This window comes from Pan troglodytes, chromosome 9 (assembly GCF_028858775.2).
Source record: "Pan troglodytes isolate AG18354 chromosome 9, NHGRI_mPanTro3-v2.0_pri, whole genome shotgun sequence".
Classification (NCBI taxonomy): Eukaryota; Metazoa; Chordata; class Mammalia; order Primates; family Hominidae; genus Pan; species Pan troglodytes.
In genome coordinates, this window is record NC_072407.2 from 44,678,674 (window position 1) to 44,697,176 (window position 18,503).

At 39.3% G+C, this 18,503-nt stretch overlaps 1 protein-coding gene across 12 annotated transcripts in view; it reads right to left on the reverse strand.

Annotated features, from left to right (window-relative positions):
• Positions 1–18,503, reverse strand: part of LRRC4C (leucine rich repeat containing 4C) — a 1,339,817-nt gene that overhangs the window by 526,853 nt on the left and 794,461 nt on the right. For all 12 annotated transcript variants that reach the window (XM_024347053.3, XM_024347051.3, XM_024347050.3 and 9 more), the window contains one exon: positions 4,829–4,965. The gene's annotated coding sequence lies outside the window, so the exon portion shown is untranslated. The remainder of the gene's footprint in view (positions 1–4,828; positions 4,966–18,503) is intronic.

Here is an 18,503-nt window from a genome sequence, read left to right on the forward strand (position 1 = left end):
AGTGGTGAACAAGTTGGTAATAGTTACAAGGCATTCCTATTCCTCCCAGCCAGGGAGGTATCAATGGAAGTCTAATGGGAGCTGGAAGTCCTGTCCATGCCAGCGGTAATAAAGAACCCCTGCCCACTCATATATAAGCAAAGGATAGGTGAAGAAACATGAACTTCTACCTCCAACTGCCATTAATTCTACTCCCACTTCCCCTACTAGAGCAATATTGGAGAAAGCCAACCAAAACAGAAGGTTTAAACAATATCCAGAATCTCATAATATCATATTCAAAATGTCTAGGTTTCAACTGCAAACTACGTATTCTACCAACAATCAGGGAGATTTAAAATGAAATCGAAAAAAAAATTAGATGCTAATATCAAGGAGAGCAAATGGACACCCAGCAAATGCCATAGACAATAAAATAAAATTTGACTTCAGTTTCATACCTTATAAAAATTAATTCAAAATGGATTATGCACTTATAACTAATAAATAAAACTATAAAACTTTTGGAAAAAAATACAGAAGATAAACTTTGGAGTCTAGAACTAGGCAAAGAGTTCTTAGACTGGAAACTAATAGCATGGCCGTAAAGCGCAAAACTGATAAATGGGACTTCATCAAAATTAAAATCTTTTGTTCTGTAAAAGGCTCAAGAGGATGAGAGGACAAGCTATAGACTGAGAGAAAATATTTGCAAGCTAGCTATCTAATAATGTTTAATATACAAAAGATATAAAAAGCTCAAAATGCAGCTATAAAAAGAACCCCAAAAAATCCAATTAGAAGTTGGGCAAAATACATGAACAGATATTTTGGTTAAAAGGATATACAGATGGCAAATAAGTGCATGAAATGATGTCAAACATCATTAGTTATTATAAAAGTGAAAAATAAAGCTACAAGGAGTTATTGTGACATACCTATCAGAATAATTAAAATAAAAAATGATGACAGCAACAAATGCAACCAAGGCTATTGAGAAACTGGATCACTTGTACATTTCTGACAGGAATGTAAAAAGTTACAGTTACTCTGGAAAACTCTTCAGCAGTTAATTTTAAAAACTAATTATGCAACTACCATACCACCCAGCAATTGTTTGTTTGGCCATTTTTTCCCTCAAAATAAAAACTTATATTTACAAAATGTCTGTACATGAATACCTATAGTGAATTTCTTTATAATAGCCCCAAACTAGAAGCAACCAAGACATCCTTCAACAGGTAAATAATTAAACAAACTGTGGTATATGCTTACCAAGAAATATTACTCAATAGAAAAAAATGAACTATTAATGACCTGGATTAATCTTCAGAGAATTATACTGAGTGAAAACAGCCACTGCCCATAAGCCACATACTGTGTGATTACATTTAAATAACATTCTTGTAATGACAAAGTTACAGAAATAGAGAACAGATTAGAAGTTGTCAGTGTTTAAGGGGGAAGTTAGAGATAGGAACGAAGTGGATGTGGCTATGAAAAGGGCAACAGGAGGGTCCCTTGTGGTGATAGAAATGACCTGTATTTTGACCGTAGTAATATCAATATTCTGGTTATAGTATTGTACTATGTAGTTTTGCAAGATATTATCACTGGGTATAAAGGGGGAACAGGCACTCGGGATCTCTGTGTTATTTTTTTTTTACAACTACATGTGAATGTACAATTATTTAAAAACTAAAAAGTTGAATTAAAAATTCAGTCATCAGTAATATGACATCTACATATTTGTATCTCTACTGCACGGCAATCATATGAATGTCCTTAGTTGATTTTAAGGAATACCATTCAGTTTATAGCCCTGATACCTAAGTGGCCATGTTTTCTATAGAATTCTGACATAAACCTCAATCTAATGCCACCTGACTAAATCAGGAATGGCACCTGACCAAAAGTCAAGCAAATTTTAATTAAGTCATATGCTATGATCTCAATGATCAGGTGAATTGAGCCAATCATATTCTCTCTTTTGAAAATTTAAACACACAGACACACACAAACATAAACGCACACAGAACAGGCTGTGTGCTTTTTATTAAATTACGATCTCTCAGTTCAAGTCCACCCTCCTCTTGCTTTGAGATGCTGGGTCTGGGTCAGTGCAAAGCATATATTTTCTTTTGCCACCTGGCTCCCTGTTTGCCAATACAGGGATACAGAGGGAGAATAGAAGCTTGAGAGGGAAGAAGAAAGTGCTTCCTGCTTCTGACAATGTCGCCCTGTTTATTCCAGTAGCCACTGCGAAGCAGTTGGTTCTATTTTATACATTTTTCTACAATTCAGGAAGAAAAAAACCTAATCGCACTCTTTCCTAGTGATAAAACAGCACTAGCTGGCTGGTACCCCATCCTCAGGAATGGGATTCCAGCTTTGCCTGTGGATTCCTTTCTAGTTTTCAGGCTGTAACACTGGCTGAGTACCATCCCCCACAAAATTCTGCATCCCAGCTCCGTGGGTACCCCAATCTGAGTTTCTGGGGTACAGCCCCAGCTGGCAGCCTCTCCTTAAAGGAAAGGTTCTTATCTCTGTGGAGTCCTTGCTGAGCTTCTAAAGTCCCTCTATTTTTCGGGGGACACCCTCACCCAAGACTCCTGTATTCCTTTTCTTCAAAGCCCCTCCTCCAGTATTCTAAATTCTAATAATCTCTGACTCTTACTTTTGTCCCTGCATCCAGGATATCCACTTCCTGTAATTACTACCTTTATGATTCCTCAGTGTTTTTTTTTTTTTTTTGCCTTTATTATTCGCCAATAACTGGCTAACCATTCTTTGATAATTCTGCCTATTAAAATAAATGGTGTGGTTTCTGTTTCCTGAATGTAACCTGATTCACACAGGTCATTAGCAGCAGGAGCTGAAGCTGTTAAAGGGAAAGCAGCTGCAGAGGCCATGATAGGCTATGTGCAAGGCAAAATTTTAAGAGGAACAATTAGTAAAAGGCTAAGAAAAATAATCAGAAACAAAAAAGAACAGAAATGAATAGACATTCAGGGAGAAGTAGAGTTGCAAAAAGTTTAAAGCTCCTGTTGCTCATAAGAATGACACAAGCATATAAGAAGCTTCTAGAACTGCCTTTTTTATTCTTGTTTCTTAATTTGGTTTCAGTTCCAGCCCACACATGTTGCCAGAAAAATTCCCTTTTTACATGGGTCACCTAAATGAGCCTTTTTTCTCAATAAACAAAAGAGCCTAAGGAAACAACATCCTTCCCTGTGTATAAATAGAAAGACCAAGTTTGACGGCAAGGAAAAAAAGACAATTACATATGCTTTTAAAAAGAAAGATTCAAATCTTCTCTCTCTCTCTTTTTTGGAGACGGACTCTTGCTCGGCCCCCAGGCCCGACTGCAGTGGCACTATCTCGGCTCACTGCAAGCTCCGCCCTCCGGGTTCATGCCATTCTCCTGCCTCAGCCTCCCGAGTAGCTGGGACTACAGGTGCCCACCACCGCGCCCGGCTAATTTTTCGTATTTTCAGTAGAGATGAGGTTTCACCGTGTTAGCCAGGATGGTCTCGATCTCCTGACCTCATGATCCGCCCACCTCGGCCTCCCAAAATGCTGGGATTACAGGTGTAAGCCACTGCGCCTTGCCAAGTCTTCTCTCTCTTTTTGATTGATATTTCTATTGAGTGGCTGTGTTTACCTCACCATTGCTTCCTCATCTTTAGAGAGCAGTTCACACTTGCAAACACCTCCATAGCTAGGTTCTTATGTGACTCTCCAAACAAAGTGATATCCCTGAAGATAGATTAACATATCTTCTATTCAGCTTAATCTACATAATGTGTAAAGAAAGGGTTGTCTTTTGGGAGGATCATGAGTTATGAATGCAGGACAGATAGCTGTTATAAATGCAACTGAGAGAGAGCTAAATATTAATAGGAAAATGCATGAGCAATACCTTCTACCTTCATTTCCAGTCCACTTACAACATTTCTACTTATGCCTTAAAGCAGCAAAAATAATTCAAGTATTTGCCAGTAAAAGGGAAAGTAAAACTTCTCCTCTACAATGGTGCTTAATGTCACTATAATTTGATCTTTTTTTTTTCCTTAACACAGTGAAACCCCATAAATGAAAAAAGAGATTGTTTCAGTTTTGCAGAGCTGATGGCTTCTATTTCTAAGTGTGAGTCCCCTTGACTCTTGATGGTATAACAATTATTAACTACAGAGGATGCCACAACCCAATCCTCCAGCTTACAAACTGCCACTTGTTTTGAGTCACTTAGACTTTCATTCTTCCCCACTGGTTCATTCAGACAAGTACAACTTTTCCAATAGCCCAACAGAAAATATTTTCATGCTGTTACCACATAAAGCTTTCCGATCTCCCCAGGTTTTCAAAGAGAGAATCGAAAGCCAGCTACCATTCCCAAACACTTTGTTCCATATTAATGATTGAACCACTGCCCCAGTTTCAAAGAAAAGGAGCCGGGGCATCACCATTTGCCTGCCTGTTTCATTCTGAATCCCAAGAAGGACAATCTGCCACTCTTTCAACTCCTGGGGTAGTGCTCAGAAACATCTGTTTGAGAAACAGTTTGACTCCTACCCTTCTGCATAAATCACTACTGGTAAAAGTTTTATGAGGTGGCAACTTTTTCCCCCTGCTTTCTCCTTTTGTAACTGACTGAAGCCCAAATGAACAAGATGAAATGGCCAGACATTTAGCCATATGCTGGCATCCACATGTGTACATTCGGGAGGGAAAAGAAGCTGTCAGCTGTACCAAAGGAGAATTATAATGATCTGAAATGTAATTAACAACCCCATAGTCAATGAATCTTTGAAGGATTCTAATGGAAAAAATTATACCTCTCACTTACCTGTAGCAAATTGTTCATGGACCCGTTTCTCTGTTTGCAAAACTTGAACCCACTTAATTTATGGCGATTCCAAAGTAGTTTCAGGATGTTTCCATATTGTTAATCCACATAAGTTATTCTTGCTTTTCCAGTAACTCCTACATAAAATAGAAGAAAAAGATATAATTAGGATTATTTAATGGTCAATAAATGCTGGTAGATTTTAACACCTAGAGCTCACACTAAAAAAAAAAATTAAAACACACACACACACACACATTGACCATTTTTATTTTTTGTATGATAGAAAGTAATGGGAAAAATATTTTCTCTTTTAAAAACTATATCAAATGTTATGAACATTTTGTAAATACAGTTACACCTAGTAGTAGATCTCCAGGTGACTGGTAAAGGCTAAATAAAAGTTTATTGATTAGAGACTCAATATAATAGTTGGAATTAAAATTTGCTTGCTACTTCATGCGGTAAGAAGGTGGAAAGGAATTTAACATCTGAGATGTTACAATGGGCCTGGGCTATGTGAATTGCTTTTACATGTATTATTTTATTCAGTCAGCACAGTAATATTTCTTAAGATCTTGCTATCCACACTGTCTAGCAGATGCTTTTGTTAGCCTCATTTTTCAAATTGTAATCGGGAGAACCCACTCCCAATATTTCAACGTAGGTTCTTTCTATTTCCCATAAGTGTCAGCCAGCTGAGAAATAAAGAGAAAGAGTTCAAAGAGAGGAATTTCACACCTGGGCCTCCGGGGGTGACCTCACATATCGGTAGCACTGTGATGCCCACCTGAGTCACAAAACCAGCAGGTTTTAATTAAGGGTTTCAAAAGGGGAGGGGTGTACAAAAGGGGAGTAGGTCACAAAGATCACATGCTTCAAAGGGCAAAAAGGAGAACAAAGATCACATGTTTCTGAGGAAACAGGACAAAAGGCAAAACAAAACTACTGATAAAGGTCTGTGTTCAGCTGTGCATGTATTGTCTTGATAAACATCTTAAACAACAGAAGACAGGGTTCAAGAGCAGAGAACTGGTCTGACCAAAAATTTACCAGGCTGGAATTTCCCAATCCTAGTAAGCCTGAAGGTACTGCAGGAGACCAGGGCGTATTTCAGTAGTCCTTATCTCAACCACATAAGACAGACACTCCCAGAGCGGCCGTTTATAGACCACCCCCCAAGAATGCATTCCTTTCCCAGGGTCTTAATTATTAATATTCCTTGCTAGGAAAAGAATTTAGCAATATCTTCCCTACTTGCACATCCATGTATAGGCTCTCTGCAAGAAGAAAAATATGGCTCTATTCTGCCCAACCCCGCAGGCAGTCAGACCATATGGTTGTCTCCCCTTGTTCCCTGAAAATCACTGTCATTCTGTTCTTTTTCAAGGTACACTGATTTCATATTGTTGAAACACACATGTTTTACAATCAATTCGTACAGTTAACACAGTAGTGGTCCTGAGGTGACATACATTCTCAGCTTATGAAGATAACAGGATTAAGAGAGTAAAGTAAAGACAGGCATAAGAAATTATAAAAGTATTAATTTGGGGAACTGATAAATGTCAATATTAAAATGAAATCTTCACAATTTATGTTCAGAGATTGAAGTAAAGACAGGAGTAAGAAATTATAAAAGTATTATTTGGGAACTGATATATGTCCATATTAAAATGAAATCTTCACAATTTATGTTCCTCTGCCATGGCTCCAGCCAGTCCCTCCATTCAGGGTCCCTGACTTCCCACAACAAATTGTAAAGCAAAGACTTATAAATAGGGGACGTTAGATAATAAGTCCATTTAAACCGAATACCATATTCTCTCGTTTTAGTCAGATGATGGGGAAGACCATTGATTATTGCTTTGTTTTGTTTAAATAATTAATATCAAAATATTTTTTGTGTTAAATCTGGCCTAAGACAAATGAAAAGAGTTATTTTGGCACTAGGCTAATGAAGAATTCCAAAAAAAAAAAATAGATAATGAATTTCCTGTCACAGTATATCCTAATTATGATGAAACACCTTAACGAGTATTAAATAAAATTTGTAGAAGGCTGTTGTTTTGGACTAAACTCCTGCAATAGGCCCCAGTAGACCAAAGCAAAATGGAGCCACTCATGTTAAGTGTCATGAAGATGAAGTGATACTTTAAAAAACAGGAAAATTTCCAAACAGTCCTTTTTTTTTTTTTCCAAAATAACAAGAGATTCACATAAACCATCTGAAAAAGGGCCAGTCATCCTGACCCAGCATGATAACTGTCTTTACTTTCCTAACAAGGAAAGTAACCTGACAGTAACCAATCTTCTTTTATGTATATGCTGTTTCCTTGTTTCTGCTCAAGCTACCTTTCAAAAACTGAATGTTCTGCTATATCCAATGAAGTGCATTCCTATTTTTATAGATGAGATGCTGCCCAATTCATGAATAATTAATAAAAGTCAATTAGATTGTCAAACCCAAATTGTTGAAATTTTGTTATTTGACATCACATAATTTTTTTCTCCATTACATTTGTTTTGGCCTGAAGTTGCACATCTATTTAGAATTCACAGTACTCTTTTAACTAAATTTAACAAAAATAACTTCCTGTGCATCTGAACTATACTACTTATTTAATTTAACACTCTCTCATATTAACTAGTTTTTATTAAGAAACTCTCAGCCATGGTAGTTCTCTTTGACCAGCCCATAAGAATCATTATGACATGACAAACCACCCATTAATGCCCTCTTGTTCCCCAAAATAGCCAGCCACAGAAAACCCTCTGCCTCTCACATGAAACTTCTCTCATTTGAAACATCCCTAAACTGCACAAGTGCCCCCTTGCAGCCAACAAATACTTGTAAAATGTACCATTTAGAAAGCCTCTCTAGTTTCCAAAATCCCATCTTAATAGAACATTTGCCAATCAGGTAAGTCTGACTATTTTTGCATTTTACACCCTAAAATTTACTCCTCTTCCTAACACTTTGGAAACTTTGCTTAAATGAAAGATATAGCAGAGGTATCCCCTTGCCACAAGTTTATGAATAAAGTCTTTGTAAATTTTTTCTCAGACTTAGTTTTGATCAGTGTCATTCTGTTTTATTAGAGGAATATTTAGGATAATGTGTGAGTCTAGAGGGAAGTGTCTTAACACGTTCATCAATTTGCTGATCCTTCCTGGTACATAGTAAGAAAACATAGTAGAACTAATTAAAAAGAGATGGGGGTGGGGGAGAGAAGAGAGAGAGAGAAAGAGACAGAAAAAAGTCCTGAATTACATGGGAGAATGAATACCAAAGTTGGAAAGTAGAATAAGTGATTGTCCAATTCTTGTTCAATTTATGAAATACTAGAAGACACTTAAACTACCACTGTCATATGCCACTGTTAAAATTTAATAAAGTATCCATCTATTGGAGATCCTCTATAAGCTAGGTACCAGTTAAGCGATTTCCATGCATTGTCTAATTTATTCACTAGGGAAAAATTAGTGCATCAATGGAAAACTATACGTTTAGCACACCCTTCTGCTTATCAGAAGGTGATTCCATGGAAGAAATCTACAGAATTTACAACTCTGCAAATTGTAAATAACTGCTAGAAATGCGAAATCATTTTCCTCTGTAGGCAATTTTTTTCTGTTCAATAGTGTGGTTCATTTGACTTCCTTCTCCACTGTGGAAGAAGCTAGTTTTGCTTGCATTTATGTATCCATTTCAATATTTCTTATTTATGCATGTCTTTATTTTGGATTTTCCTTTGAAGTGGCTATAATACTGTGGTTCTGTCATTGATAAATGAGCTATGAAAAGTCTTTAATGTCTGTTCATTTTGTATCTGTATGAGAGTTGTGATTTTAACTTTTTTGAATTAGATCTTTTGACCATTCTTTACAAAAACTCAATTGGGGATAGATATTATTGAATATTTTACAGAAAAGGTTTAGCAGGGTCTCCTTACTTTCCTGAAAGCCACAAACATCCACCGTGCACCTCCTGACTGTTAGGTACTATGCTAGATGCCAGGGCTGCAAGCTGAACAAGGTTGTCTTAAGCCTCAGGGTCAAGGAAACAAGAGTAAATCTTTAGTGAGGGTTGCCTTGCATGTAAGCTGCTTTCATAGATATCTAGGAACTAAAAACATTTAATGAATACTTACTACCCAAAATTCACTTGCTATATAAAATATTGAACTCAAATAGATTCAAACAGTCTTATACTCTTTATCTCAACTTGCTCTGTGAACTCTTGCTAACTAAATTCAGGAAGGAAATAGACTTGTATAGGAAGAGATACTTGATTACTATCTTCTAATTCTTCAAGTCACCTTATGAGGTAGGCATTCTTCCCATTTCTATAGATAAGAAAAATGAGGCTCAGAGAAAGCAGTGTTTAAAAAATGTAACAGCACTAAAGAATAGGAAGAGATAGCAGGATCACACAACCCAAAGTCTTCATTTAATAGATGGAAAACAAGAGCTCATGGGAGACAGAGTAGCTCCCTAAAATCTCATGTCCAGCTAGGAGCAGGGCTGGATGCTCCAACAATTGCTTCTACCTTCTACTGCATCTTTCTACTTATCTGAGTCAGTGAGGAAGGAGAATGGACCACATATCAGAATCAGTGAGAAAAGAGAAAAAATTCTTAAACTTCTTTTAAGATTCTCAGGAGGCCTCAAGGGCTCTGATATGGTTTGACTCTGTGTCTCTGCCCAAATCACCTTGATTATAATCCCCATAATCCCCACATGTCAAAAGTGGGACCAGGTGGAGGTAATTGAATCATGGGGACAGTTTCCCCCTGCTTTTCTCATGCTAGTGAGTAAATTCTCATGAGATTTGATGGTTTTATAAGCATCTCATCCTCTCTCCAGCCACCCTGTGAAGGGGTGCCGCCTTCTGCCATGATTGTAAGTGTCATGAGGCTTTCCCATCTATGAGGAACTGTGAGTCAATTAAACTTCTGTTATAAATAAATTACTCAGCCTCAGGCAGTTCTTCATAGCAGGCTGAGAATGTACTAATATAGTTAGTTGGTACCAGGAGTTGGGTGCTGATATAAAGATACCTGAAAATATGGAAGTGACTTTGGAATTGGGTAACAGGCAGAGGTTGGAACAGTTTGGAGGGCTTAGAATAAGCTAGAAAAGTGTGGGAAAGTTTGGAACTTCCTAGACACTTGTTGAATGACTTTGACCAAAATTCTGATAGTGATATGGACAATGAAGACCAGGTTGAGGTGGTCTCAAATGGAGATGAGGAACTTGTTGGGAACTGTGGTAAAGGTCACTCTTGCTATGCTTTAGCAAATAGACTGATGGCATTTTGTCCCAGCCCTGGAGATCTGTGGAACTTTGAACTTGAGAGAGATGATTTAGGGTATCTGGCAGAAGAAATTTCTAAGCAACAAAGCATTCAAGAGGTAACTTGGGTTCTCTTAGAAGCTATTCAGTTTTATGCATTCACAAAGATATGGTTTGGAATTGAAACTTATGTTTAAAAAGAAAGCAGAACATAAAAGTTTGGAAAATTTGCAGCCTGACGATGCGATAGAAAAGAAAACCTCATTTTCTGAGGAGAAATTCAAGCTCACCACAGAAATTTGCATAAGTAATGAGGATCCAAATACTAATCACCAAGAAAATGGGGAAAATATCTCCAGGGCATGTCAGAGGTCTTCATGGCAGCCCCACCCATCACAGGCCAAGAAGCCTAGAAGAAAAAACTGGTTTCATGGGCCGGGGCCCAGGACCTTGCTGCTTTTTGCAGCCCTGGGACTTGGTGTCCTGCATTCCAGCTGAACATTTTTAAATTGGGCCAAGGTACAGCTCAGGCCATTGCTTCAAAGGGTGCAGGCCCCAAGAGTTGTCAGCTTTCATGTGGTGTTGATCCTGAGGGTGCACAGAAGAATTGAGGTTGGGGAACCTCCACCTAGATTTCAGAGGATGTATGGAAATGCCTGCATGTCCAGAGAGAAGTTTGCTGAGGGGCATAGCCCTCATAGAGAACCACTGCTAGGGCAGTGCGGACGGGAAATGTGGGATTGGAACTCCCACACAGAGTCCCCGCTGGTGTACTGCCTAGTGGAGCTGTGAGAAGAGGGCCACCATCCTCCAGACCCCAGAATGGTAGATCCACCGACATTTTGCACTGTGTGCTGGGAAAAGCCACAGACACTCAATCCTAGCCCATGAAAGAGGCCGGGAGGGCTGCTATTCCCTGCAAAGCCACAGGTGCAGAGCTGCCCAAGGCCATGAGAGTTCACTTCTTGCATCAGTGTGCCCTGAATGTGAGAAATTGAGTCAAAGGAGCTCATTTTGGAAGTTTAAGGTTTAATTCCTGCCCTGTTGGATTTTGGACTTGCATGGGACCTGCAGCCCCTTTGTTTTGGCCAATTTCTCCCATTTTGAATGGGTGTATTTACTCAATGCCTGGACTCCCATTGAATCTAGGAAGTAATTAACTTGCTTTTGATTTTACAGGATCATACGCAGAAGGGACTTGCTTTGTCTCAGATGAGACTTTGAACTTTGACTTTTGGGTTAATACCGAATTAAGACTTTGGGGGACTGTTGGAAGGGCATTATTGTTTCTTAAGTTGAGGCCAAGAGATTTTGGAGGGGTCAGGAGGGAGTGATATTGTTTGGCTCTGTGTTCCCACCCAAATCTCACCTTGAATTATAACCCCCATAATACCCACGTGTCAAAGACAGGACCAGGTGGAGATAATTGAATCATGGTGGTGGTTTCCCCCATGCCATTCTCTTGATAGTGAGTGAGTTCTCACAAGATCTGATGGTTTTTTAAGTGTTTGGCATTTCCACTGTTGTCACTCATTCTCTCTCCTGCTGCCCTGTGAGGAGGTTCATTTCACTATGATTGTAAGTTTCCTGAGGCCTCCCCAGCCATGCAGAAATGTGAGTCAATTAAACCTCTTTTCTTTATAAATTAACCAGTCTCAGGTATTTCTTCATAACATTGTGAGAACACACTAATATAGGGTCCCTTTTCAACTTCATTTACCTAGTTATTTATTCATTTAGCTGATCTGAAGATTTATCTGAATTCATTTTCACATCTACTTTAATATAATTCTGCATGTGTATTAATCTCATACTTAAGTAATACCATGTGTTAATTTCAATATTTCAAAAAGGCAGTGACTGTCATCATTCATAATAACACAAAGGCTATTTGAATGATCAAGTGCCATTGTGGCTGATTGAAGTAAACTCAAGGAGGTAACCATGTGTTTAATATCAACCTGGAAGAACAAGGGAATAATTTATCTGGTTAATAAATAAAAATATGGAAAACATGCTATTATTAAGTCTATGGGCTCTGTTCATTAGGAAAAATAATATTGGGTTCACATAACAGAAAGAAAATACTAGAAGAGATCTTGGTGGTAAAAGTTTTGAAAACCACTTTGCTACATTGTACTGTTGCCTCTGAAGTTTGAAGACCTCTACAGAAACCCACTGTCCTGGACAGCTTTGCACTTTGCTCACAAATTCAGGTAGAAGACGCCACCACTGGCACAGCAGGAGGAAAAGAGTCATTTCTTATTATTCCCACGTGAAGAGTGTGGCTGAAAATTTGGCAGATCTCAAAATCTCTGGCAGAGTGTATTAGTCTGTTCTCACACTGCTATAAAGACTTATCTGAAATTGGAAAAGACAAAGGATGTTTAATTGACTCACAGTTCTGCATGGCTTGGGAGACCTCAGGAAAATTACAATCATTGTGGAAGGTGGAGGGGAAGCTAGGCAAGTCTTACATGGCAGAAGGAGGAAGAGATAGAGCGAAGAGGAAATGGCCATACACTTTTAAACCATCAGATTTCATGAGAACGCACTCACTGTTATGAGAACAGAAAGGGGAAAATCCACACCCATGATCAAATCACCTTCTACCAGGTCCCTCCCCCAACATTGGGAATTACAATTCAATAAGAGATTTCAGTGGGGACACAGAGCCAAACCATATCATGGAGTAAACTACCTCTTAGCAGTTTATAGTCCAGAATCTTTTAGACCCACATCCTTATGACTGCTAACTATAAAAATAAAGCAGATTCCATACTGTTTTTCTTTTTTTTTTGTCCACCCATCTCTAATCCTTCTTTTCTTCCCTCTTCTTTTCTACCCTACCTTCCCTATTCTCCCATCCTTGTTTTCTCCTTTTTTCCCTAATTTCCTCCTCTTTTTCACACAAGTGTTTATATGAAAAATATATAGCCATATATACTGAGTGAGCAGGCTTATTCTGCATCACTTCTCAACAAGCAGAACAGAGAGGCCACCTGATATTTGTGTCCCTAGTATGGTAAGAGTGCTTGTATTACAGAAGTGGGTCACTTTTTTTTTTTTTTTTTTGAAAAAGGCAATACATTTGTTGCTTGATGAACTCTATTTATGTCCTTTCAGCCATTCACAACATGCCTCTCACATTGGGCTGATTTTGTTTAAGGTCTTCACACTCTCGAGAGACTTTCCCTTAGGAAATTTACAAACCTTCTGTTCCTTTCCAAGGCATCAAAATTCTAATGAAGTTGTGTACTATGTAAACCTATGCTAATTTTAGTCATTATGCAGATGTCCAAGTATATTGCAGGTTTCCACCTAAAAGTGTTATATCCCTCTAGAGTCAAAGGTAGCTGGATGATCTGTTGATCTTTTTGTTAAAATATCCATATACCACAAGGCCACCAAATTTGTCAAACTTCTTCCAGTTAACCAGAATCTCCTAAAGTGGTTGGTAAATTGAGCATTGTAGAAATGCAGCTTGTATTTAAAATTTCATGATGAAAAATAAACATTTTAAGGAATGTTAAATTTTTATTTTGGCACAATCTCCTGCTTTTGTTGATTTTAAGTACTTCTGCTTTCGATTTCATTTAACAGGCTCTATTTGGCTACCTCCAAGCTATCAAAAAAAGTGTAAAAAACCATTTTTAATGTTTTATTTCATATAATCTTAAAGACAATTTTAAAAGATCTGCCTCGAATGAATCATTGTTTAACAGAAAGAAATTGATACTTAGTGAAGTTTCAAGGTATGGCCAAGGCTACACAGCTATTCACTTGTCTCACAAGTGTTAAAACCCAGACCTTATGTGAGTCTTCATGTGTCTTCCAGATGTACTATAGGTCTTATTACTTTAAAAATATTGAGTCTAATGATTGGTCTAAGCTGGAATTTTCTCGTATAAGTAGCTCCAAATATTTAAGTGTGAATATGTGCTACACTGTAAGATGCTTCAAACAGAGCCATGTTCTCTGTAGGGCATGAAAGGAAAATATCTTGGGCCCCCAAAATGACTAAACTGAAAGAAAAACTCAAGGTGGAAACTGCTTAGGGCAAACCTGTCTCCCATTCTATTCAGTTATCTCTCTGCTCACTAAGATAAATGCATATCTAGTTGTCTCCTTTGGAAAGACTAATCAGAAACCCAAAGAATGCAGCCTTTGTCTCTCACCTATCTGTGACCTGGAAGGCCTCTCCCTGATTGGAGTCTTCCCACCTTTGCTTCAAGTTGTCCTGCCTTTCCAGACCAATCCAATGTACTTCTTACATATATTGTTGTCTCCTGTCTTCCTAAAATGTATAAACCCAGACTGTGCCCCGACCACCTTGGGCACATGTTGTCAGGACTCCCTGAGGCTGTGTCACAGGTGGGGAGTCCTCAACCTTGGCAAAATAAACTTTCTAAATTAACTGAGACCTGTCTCAAATCTTTGGGGCTCACAAGGGGAAATAGGGAGCCTTCCACTTAGCTTCGTGTCCAGTTATAGCTATAATATCAATATAATTGGATTAAGGGCAAAGAACAAGGGCAAGATATACTAAACAACAAAGCCAGACTTTTTACATGGAAGTAGGTACAAGTTGACCATTTCTTAGTTGCACCCAATCTCTGTGGTCTTTCCACATACCTGAATCAAAGAGTCAATATTTTCTAAGAAGCAAAACTACATCATTAAAATAAAGAATGTTATCTTATAGTAAACATTAGATCAGGATACATATTAACTCTCCCTTTTATGTGTCCTTTATATTATAGGAAGGGTAAGGAATTTGGTGTCCCATAGTAGGCAAATGTGGCTTCAAACCTTTATGTAGAATTCAGAACACCTGCCCTTGGCTCTTGCCTACCATCTAGGCTTGACATGAAAGCTAAAAGGGCCTTATTTAAGGTTGAATCATGATGCTTAAATACTAAGGCTCACTAATAGTTAGAAATCTCATCTTCTCTCTTTTGGCAGTAGGTTTATTTCAAGGTTCTGTAACCATAACAGTTCTGTTGCCCAATGTTCACGTCAAGTCAGTATGCTGAGACACTGGGTTTCAGTGGAGAAAGGGGTTTAATTGTAAAGCTACCAAAGAAGAGATGTGAGGAAACCTCAAATCTGCCTTCTCAAGGAGTTTTGGGCTAGAGTTTTTAAGGGTTTTGGAATGAGTCTAAGTGTGGGTGTGGCAATCGTTGACTGGTGGAAGAGTGCAGGGTGAAGTCATGGGACAGGAAGATGAAGAAATTGTATTCTCAGGATGATTTGGTTCCTCTCTGGGGGTCCTTAAACTGGTTGGTATCAGATGTTCTGCTGGAATTCAAAATCTGCTTAAGCAATTCTTAAACAAGTTTTAAGATTCTAATGTCAGAAGCCCTAGGTATAGGAACAATGGAAATGCATATGGTCAATATCTAGTGTTAAGTAACTTTCCCTTACAAGAATGTGGGTCAAAGTGATAGCAGTGACAGCCCATCTGCAATGACCACTGTGGGGATGCCGGCTGCAGCAGGGGAGGAACTGCCGGGGCTGCATGCTCTGGATAGCCAGCAGGAGCTGGGCAGAGATGAGAGCCCTGCACCCTAATGAGTTGGAAGGTTGGGAACCCCATGTTCCCTGGCACAGCTGCAGCCACCCAGAAATGGCTCTGGACCCAGGCATTGCTGCACTCTTGGGGGCCCAGGAAGCCCCTACATCCATAGGCTTGGAAGATCCTGCTCCTGTGTCTGGCCTCTCCCTGTTCCTGGCACCCACTCCAGTGCAGAGCAAAGTTGTGGCTGAGCCCGGGCTCTGTTGTGACCCAGTCAGATGCGCATGCACTTGGAGCAGTGCTGACATGCCAGTCCCCTGCCACCTTGGTCTTCTCTAGACTTTGGGCCCTGATGAGGGGAGGAAGGAGGCTGGGTGGTGGCAGGAACAGCGTGTGGCTGTGGATGGCATGTTGATGGCAGAAGGCAGATAGGTTCCCAGGCAGAAAGGAGGGGGTCCCTGGTGAAACCCCACCTTCAAGCCAGGGATGTCCTGAAGCCTGGGGTCCAGGCTACCAATTCCAGGTGGAGTCCATGACCTGGAGTCAGAGCTCATGGTGCTTTTTCCAGCCTGCCCTTGGTTGCCCATGGACCAATCGGCATGCACTTCCTCCCTTCTGAGCCCATAAAAACCCCAGACTCAGCCAGACTCACAGAGATGTTGAGACTACCAGCTTTGGGAAGGAACTACCAACTTAGGGTATCTTTGACTTGTTGGGAGGACTTGCCTGTGGAAAAGAGTTACTCACAGAGTTACCCACTACAGCTCTCCTCTCCATTTAGAGCTGGACATTCTCAGGATGACCTGCCTGTGGAAACAAGCTATCCACTTTGGGTCTTGCCTGCAGAAACAAGCTATGCACTTCAGGTCTTCTGAGAGCTGTTCTGTCACTCGAGAAAACTCCTCTCCACCTCGCTCACCCTCCAGTTGTCCATGTACCTCATTCTTTATGGATGTGGGACAAGTACTCAGGATGTACCGAATGGTGGGACTGAAAGAGCTGTAACACAAACAGGGCTCAAACATGCCCCCCTGCTCATCACATTGCAGGCAACAAGAAGGATAAAAGATCTAGGGGCTTCCTGAGCCAGGGCTGTGACACCCTCTCTGGGGCTCTGCAGTTCCTTGTGTTTCCAAGCTTCTGAGCGCCACTGCATTCTCCTTGTCCACACACAGGTGCCTGCAGTGGAAGCTGCTTTTGGTACCTCTGATCCAGCCACAGCCTTACACAGAGCTGGAACCTGTGCCAGCACCTGGAGCTGCCTGCCCCACCACAGCAGCTGGTGTGCCTGGCAGTGTGCAGTGGCCAGACCTCATGCTTGCTCACTTACACAACCCTTGCCACTCAGCACCTGGATTGCCCTCAGCAGGCATGGGATCTAGGCCAGCAGCATGAGCGGAGTGCAGCCTGCTGGGCCAAGTGGGCAGAATAACCCCAGCAGGCCCAAGCAGAACTCGGGCAAAGGCACCACTGGCCACAGAAGTTTCTGGCTGGAAAAGCAAAACCCTAAGGATCCTGTGACAAAAGTGCAGCCTTATTAATGCATGGTTATAAATATATTTCTGTCCAAAATTCTTGCTAACCTTCTGAGGATGGCTTTAGTTCCATTCTAATGAGAGGCCAAATTCTATATCTCGTTGAGATATTTGCCACATGTTGTTGCTGCTTCTGCTGAATATATCACAGAGAAAGTATGAAGGCAAGTAAGCACACAATGATCTCTTCCTGATGCTTAGAGTCCAGCAGGCACTGACACCCCCACAGGACTCAAGCTCCAGTATCAATAAATGCAATAATCTCCTGCACATTTTTCCAGCTTCTTTTCAATTTGATAGTTTTGTGCCCATTTACCATGATAATTTCCACAAGAATATATTTTCACCATGTGAATGTAAACACATAATTTATAACGAAAGCTAAAACAGAAACACTAATATTAAAGATGAAATCTTTGCAAATTATGTCCCAACAAATAATAAATTTAATAGAGGATCATGAGATTCAAATTGCTAACCATAAGGAAGAGGGAATGTATCACCTAATATTGTTTTACTGAATATAAATGAATAAAGGGGTTTCTTTTTATTGGATTTGTGTCACCAGCATTCCAAATCTCAATGGGACTTTTGACATAAACATACAATAAAGAATTGAATTATTAGAATTACCATGACAATATCCAATCTGGCATCTTCAATCAAAAGCATGATAAATAATGATAACTGATATAACTCAATAAAAATGTGTTAATATATTGATTGCAAAAAGGAGATGATGCCAATGTGTATCCTGCTTTCTTTTCATTCTTATCCTAACATTAGTAAATAGAATATCATCTATTTTCTAATGATTTGAAACAAAATTTGAGTTTAAACATACTTATATTATTGTATTTAGCTGTTCAAGTCTCACCTGCCTAAGAAAGCATCAAAATAAGATGTGCAAAGCATATGATATGACACATACAACAACTGTTTGAGCTAGGTTTCTAGGATGAAATTGCATTTAAGGAAAATCATATCTATTTTTTAAATGATTATTTCTTTGGGAATAAAACAACATTATAATCATCTGCATTCATTATCAAGTCATACTCAGTTTAACTCCAAACTGTCAATCACTGACTTTCTCACCTTGAGCTAGTTACTCTCTGAGCTTGTTTTCTCCTCTTTAGAAGGTGGTAATAATGGTATTTAACTAAAAGTGTTTCAGTTCAATATTAAATAAGATAACCTATAGAAAGTAGTAAGCACTACCTCTGACATATCATAAATGTTCCATTAATGGTAGCTATTATTTTTCACTTATCCCACAAGCATTTTTTGAATTGCTACTAACTGCTATATGCTCTATTGGGAA